The sequence below is a fragment of the Protomyctophum parallelum genome (genome assembly GCF_964188405.1).
Source record: "Protomyctophum parallelum genome assembly, chromosome: 11".
Classification (NCBI taxonomy): Eukaryota; Metazoa; Chordata; class Actinopteri; order Myctophiformes; family Myctophidae; genus Protomyctophum; species Protomyctophum parallelum.
In genome coordinates this window covers 32,777,589-32,784,819 of record NC_139707.1, presented here as the reverse complement: position 1 = coordinate 32,784,819, position 7,231 = coordinate 32,777,589, and the positions used below count along the sequence as shown (strand labels likewise).

General features: G+C 41.0%; 1 long non-coding RNA gene across 1 annotated transcript; it reads left to right on the top strand.

The window, feature by feature from the left end:
- Nucleotides 1–4,026: 4,026 nt before the first annotated feature.
- LOC310866706 lies at nucleotides 4,027–7,031 on the top strand. Its single transcript, XR_014569948.1, has 3 exons — nucleotides 4,027–4,155; nucleotides 5,589–5,786; nucleotides 6,896–7,031. It is a non-coding gene; the product is annotated as an uncharacterized lncRNA (long non-coding RNA).
- The last annotated feature ends 200 nt before the right edge of the window (nucleotides 7,032–7,231 follow it).

Sequence of the window (7,231 nt, the reverse complement as noted above, 5' to 3'; positions counted from 1 at the left end):
ACAAAGTACATTTTAATTCCAGACTTGTACAGAGAGTATTTCTACAACAGGGTATTGATTGATACTTTTACTTAGTAAAACATAGTAGAGTACTTCTTCCATCACTGCACATCATACATCTGTGTTTAAACACCACCTGCTTTCACCATACAACTAGGCCTACTAGTGAACCACTCATCCATCCGCTGACACTGATGACACTCACACCTCATACTGTAGAATAGATATAGTATGATTTTGGGTTATGTGTAAAACAATACACTTTTTGTGTTCAAAACCATCTGTATCTGGTTTTCGCCAGGTCATGACAATTGGGGGCTCATTAGCTGGGAATCTACTAGGGAGACACATTGTAAATAGGGTGAGAGATACGTTTAATGATTGGATGTGTTTTGTGATTTTAGTTGTTGCTGTGGGTTCAAGTAACTGTCAAATACGTATGTGTTTGTGTGGGAGTACAACCCCCTGGTAGGCATAGCAGCGGTGGTACTCCTTCTGGTTCTTCACGTTTGTTAAAGATGGTTAGAATAATTGCTCAGGAGCACAGCCGTATAGCCTCAGAGAGGTTTGCAATTATCGGTCACCTTTCTGACGCAATCGTTTTTCAGTGCATAAATACACTCCATTGGCACTGCTCTGCATGAGGACCTGTAGTTGGATTGGGAAGACAGAATAAGTAGAGTGGATTTGTGTACCCTCACTACCCTGTGTGCACACTTACTGTGACCCTATGCTACAGTAATCGGGGGAGAATTGAAGTTTGGCATAGTTCACCAGGATCCTATTATAGTATTATAGTAAATTAGAGAATAACAAAAACAATATTGCAGGTATATGGAAGATATTAAATGGTATTATCAGAAATGGTTAAATAAATAGCTACCCTGAATATTATATTGACAATGAGAGGTCTTTAAATAACATGAATGATGTGGTTAGTGGCTTTAACAACTTCTTTGTAAATATAGGACCAAATCTAGCTGAGGTGATTGTGAGGATGCTGAGGCGAACATCACTAGAAATATCAACACAATGTACTTGAAAGCTGTAGAAAGAAGTGTAAGAATGAATCATCTACCGATTGGAACGGGATTTATATGATATTAATCAAGAAAGTAATTGACTGTATTATAGACCCACTAACCTACATCTGTAATTTATCTCAGGGCCCTGAACCTCTGGGTCTGGCCCGTGAGAATGGACGAACCAGAGCTTATAAGGCAACTTGAGTTGTCAGCTCCTTGCATATGAGCGGGCCCCTGGGTCAGGGACCCGGTGGGCCTCGACCTATAGCAGAAGAAAAAGGTAACTGAATGGCGCGTGTAGGCGTGGCCCCGCTATATACCCAGGCGCTGGGTGCATGCCACGTCATCATCACGACAAAGCCCAAGACCTTGAAATAGGGTCTTGTGAGTGTATAAAGATGTTTTCTGTCCTGCTCTCCTAATGCATATTCACTCGCAAATGTTACTTAAATAATCACGGTTATTACATAACCTCCAGTTTTGTTTTAAGGTATTTGTTTTCAAATAATGTTCGAAATAAACTCATGAATTCATTCATTCATCCTGGATGGCTTGATTCTAGGCTTAAAATAATCAATATTTTAGTAAATCTCTATGGGAAAAATGAATGGCCGATTTTTCGAGATTTCAGTGGAACCAGAAAACAATGCACACACTTCCAATCCCACCCCATCACTCATCTCACCATCTCGGCTCTGGAATGCGAAGTCTGCTGATCCAGTGGACAACCGGAAGCTGACGGAACACAGGTGGTCGTGGATAGAAACATTAAAGCTATCGCACCTGCAGGCGTCAACGAAGACTGTCATATATTACAGTGGTACATTTACTCAAGTACTGTACAATATATGTACATTGTTGAGGTATTTTTTTAATTTACTGGAGTAATTCCAATTTGCACTTCTACTCCACTACATATCAGAGGCAAATATACTTTTACCCCACTGCAATTATTTGATAACTTTAGTTACAAGTCACTTTGTAGATTTTGATTAATAAACAAACATACTGTACATTAAACTACTTCAGCCCTTTATACGTTTCAGCCGATCTACAAGCTCACAATGAGTATAGATCTGTTATTTTCAAAACACTTTTTAAATACATTTTAAATTATGGGACATTCTGCATAATGAGTAGTTTCTACTCTTGGTATCCTACTTTAAGTAGGCCTACATTATTTCTGATAACAACATTTGTACTTTTTTAATTCTGGACTTTTACTTGTAATAGAGTATCTCTATACATTGCGGTATTGATAGGCCTACTTTTACACACACACACACACACACACACACACACACACACACACACACACACACACACACACACACACACACACACACACACACACACACACACACACACGAGCGCACACGCACGCGCACACACACACACACACACACACACACACACACACACACACACACACACACACACACACACACACACACACACACACACACACACACACACACACACACACACACACACACACACACGTTCCTGGCGTGCGTAGTCCCTGACCCTGTAGTGTAGTATAACCTGCCCTACAGTACACAGTATTCCCTTTCTTATTTTAATGTAGGCCTGCCTAGATTGTTTTGGCCACAGGGTGGCTCACTGGTTCAACCTGGGATCCATTTGTGGTGCTAGGTTACCACCTTGTGGCCAAAGCAGAGGTATACTGCATGCTACCATGTTAACCAACAGAGGGGCCATACCTGCACTGTCACGTTTTGATTTATACTTCATTTGAACTACAGTTCATGGTTCCAAAACATTGGTGGTAAAATTCATGGTAAAATTATCGCCACAGCCCATATAGAACCACTGCACAACTTTTACAATCGCATGGTCATTGGATCCAGTGAGCCAGTGAGCTAGTATGCTTTACCTAAATATGTGTAATATAATACTGTATCCAGATTGTAAAGGTTGACCGGACGGCCAAGGCTCCAAGAATCAGACAACTGTCCATTTTGTTGGTTTTTATTAACCCCAAAGTCTCCAAACATCAACCAGGCAGTGCAATATTCACAGTGATGGACTGTCCAAAAATGTAAAAAATAACGGGCAAAAGGCTAAAAGAACAGCAACTTGAGGCGCCACCCTTCCATGAAGGGCCCCAGCAGCTCTCTTCCTAGCTCAGCTGCTCCAAGGAAGCTTTGAGAAGGAAAGGAAATGGTCTTGTGACTGGGCTGCGCCATGACACTTTCATGGGAGCCAAACTAACACCGGAAGTGCAATGAATACATGCCAGTGAATGGAGCTGGTTGGACCAGCTCATAACAAACATGATTTCTGAACAATTGAGACCTTTGTCATATAATTGGTTCAGGAATATAAATGAAGACATATCACAGGTTGTTTTCTAATCACTTACTTTTCGATGTGCACAGAGTGCACAGTATATAATTTTATAAGACTACATGTCTGCAGATTCAGCCACCATTTTCATACTAAGAACACTCACAGTAATTAGTAGCAATTAACTTAAACAAGGCAAACTAAGGCCATTACTTAAACCATATACAATTTACATTTCATATTTCAAGTAGGCCTACCACTTTACAAACACATTATATAGGCCTGGTATAATTAGAAAAGCTACAATATAAAACAGGAACAAACACCCCTCTCCTCTACAGCGCTTGGCACCTCCCAATCAACAGGAGGATTGCCAGCACAGGAGAGGACAGGTGACCAACAATCATGTTTGAAACAATTCCAATGTCCAGGAATTCAGATATAGTAGAGACACACATAAAACGCACCACTCCCCACAGTCACTTCCATGCTGGCCAGCGATAATGAATTAGAAGAAACTGTGTATTCAGATGAGTGTGTGCACATTATTCCTGTCTCTAATAGGGCACGTGGTCTCGGGGGGAGGGAGTGAATGACTGACACGCCCACATGCTGATCACAAACTGGATATAAAAGTGCTTCTGTGTCTGCATTTCAACACAGGAAGGACAACGTAGTCGACTGAAGGTTTGAGAAGCCGCCTTGCCTCCTCTTGAGAGAAATCTCAACCTCTCGCTCTCAAGGCCACCATCTTCAAACATAATGCTGAGTGTGGGTCTACTTCTCTGTGCTGTGATGACTCTGACAGGAGCAACAACAGGTGTGTTTGTGTGTGCTATGTCATCTATATATATATGTGTGTGTCTGCGTGTGTGCATGCATGACAGACACACACAGACCATGTGCTGACTCCATCACATTTTGGGCAAGAGGCCATGGCCGCTTTTTAGCCCAAGGAGTGTTTTTCGTGCAAAACTAATGCTTTGAATCGATTCAGAATCATGACGAGCCCTATAGCTGCAATTTGCAACTCTAGATTTTTTTTAAATGATTTTATGAATCTAGAGTTGCAATACCCTCCATTGACTCCCTACTCATCCAATTTACGTTTGCGATCTGCTTGTATTAAATGATGTTAAACTCCAACATTGCAGCTCTAGGCCCAGCTTGAATTATCCTCTTTAAATCTGCCCAACTTTTGTTTCATAAAAATCCACCATAGACATGTTATGAGATACTTTATGTGCATGTGATTCTTTTTCTAGGTGCTGGAGTTTGGAAGCACTAGTCGTAAGTCACTGAACGGCCCTAGTGTACCACCTGTTTCGAATTTGCACATAATGCAGGAGGCAGCAGCGTGACCCGTTAATAGAAATGGAGGGACGTGTGCTTCCAAACTGCAACACTTGGAAAAAGAATCGCATGCATAGAATATCTTGACAGAAAGTAGCTCATAACATGTCTACGGTGGATTTGTATGACACAAAGGCTTGGCAGATTGAAAGAGGATAATTCAAGCTTGGCCTAGAGCTGCAATGATGGTGAGTTTAACGTTGTTTAATACAAGCAGATCGCAAACGCAAATTGGATGAGAAGGGATCGAGTCAATGGAGGGTATTGCAACTCTAGATTCTTCCCATTATAAAAAAATCTAGAGTTGCTAGACAAGCCCATTATAAAAAAAATCTAGAGTTGCAAATCGTGGCTAGACAAGCCCCTAGTTTGACACATTTTATCCCACAATTTTGTAACTAATTTTTCACCCCTGTCAATTATCTAATGTGATCCTGGGCTCTACACACCCTCCGCTAACCTAGTCCCCATATATGGGGGACATGGGGAGAGCAACGGACTTGAACTCATGCTTCCTTCATGCCTGAGGGACCCAAGTTGCTCCTTTACACCTGACAGGGGGGAGTTTCCCTGGTTGGACGTAGCATGTGGAAGGACTACGTTACATTCATGCTTCTTAAAGCATAATTAAAAAAATAAGATTTGTTTTGCCTTAAAGGTTTTTATTGGTACTCCAACTTTCAACCCCTGAATTTACCATGATCCACAATTTATATAATCTCTTTTTGAGGCGCTAGCCCCGTTTAATGTTCTTTTTTTTTTTCAATGTTGAATATATTAGTGCCCCTCACTTCACACGGGTGTGATTTTTACCCTAAGAATAAAAAATAATTTTGTGATTTATTTTGGCCTAATGTTCAACTAGAAAATGTCATTACCATGCTGTTTTATCTCCATCAGACCCTGGGCCCTGTGCTGATCTCATGAATGCCGGAACCTGCATTCCATCAAATTCCAGCCAACTCGATCCAGCCCTCCGCTTCCAGTACAACTCTAACTCAAAGGAGTGTGAAGCGTTCATTTACACAGGCAACTGTTCCACCACCAGAAACAACTTTCAGACCAAAGCACAGTGTGTCGAAGAATGTCCCACCCCTGGTACGTATACAGAGCAGTGGGGTCCGGGAGGGTCCCTGAGGGAGTTCCAGGGGGTCCCCAGCTAAATGATAGTTTGGAACCAAATGGACCCTTGTGGGTCTGTAACTCTGAGTGTACAAATGGACCCTCACGGACGGGTCCCTTTGGTTCCATTCGTACACTCTCAGAGTTAAATTAACATTGCTTTTACAATATAAATTGGGGGTCCCAGAGATAGACATTGAATGGGGGTGTTAGAGTAATGCATGTCAAACTGGGGGTCCTTGAAATTAAACGGGTTGAGAATCAATCTTGGAGCCGTAGAAATCTTCTCTCATGGAGGGGTCCCTGCCATATTATTTTCAAATGGGGGTCTATGGGGCTAATTGATGTCAATTTGGGGGTCCTTGACATTAAAAGGTTTGGGAACCACTGGTGTAGAGCAGTGGTTCAATATTTGGCCCACGGACCCCCACGTCTAGAAAGGACCAGAAGAGAAGATTTATTAAAGCTAAACCAACAACATTATTCGAAATGTTCCAATACTTCCTATATTGTAACACTAAATCCAACTTGTCAAAATCCGGGTATATTTTACCCGATTATTCCATTAAAAAAATATTAAAGTACATGGCAATTTCAGGTACTCTTCTTTAATCTTTTAACATGTTTTTTTTTTTTTTAGTGAAAAATTTGGGTATTTTAAAAAGAATATTCCTTAAAGAAATTAATTGGGAGCTTCTCCTTTACAATACTTTCAATATTTCTACTTTACTACATCTCAGAGGCAAATATTACTCTACTTATTTGAAAACATTAGGCCTACTTACTAGTTACTTTGTAAAGGTTGACTATTACTACAAAACAAGCATTAACCACTTTCATCCCTATATGTTGGCTACGTATAAAATAGACGTTTGTTTATACATTATGAACACTTAATTGTGACATTCTGCATAATGACTTTTGGTACTTTATTTTGATGGCTATACTTTTGTAAGTCCATTTTGAATACCAGACTTTTACTTGTAACAGAGTGTATTCATTATGGTATTGATACTAAGTAAAACATATTAGTCCTTCTTCCTCCAGTGATTGTCATGTTGTAATGGCTATATTGTTGTTTTTAGCTCCATCAGAAGACTGGTGTTTGGATCCCATGCAGGAGGATGGGCCGTGCAAGGGCCTCATACCTCGGTGGCACTTCAACAACACAGGCACAAAGAAGTGCGAGTTGTTCAACTACGGGGGCTGCGGCGCCAACAACAACAACTTCCTGACCGAACAAGCGTGTATCAATCTGTGCGGTCAATGAGCATCACGCCTGGTGCGTATAGCAGCGGTTCTCACACTTTTGTCAGTTGATTATGTATCTTTCCATGGGACCCCACATCTGAGGTTTTGTGTATAATTTATTTTGTTTGTATCTTTGTTTCCAACAGACCCTTGAAGATCTAGGTCTGACG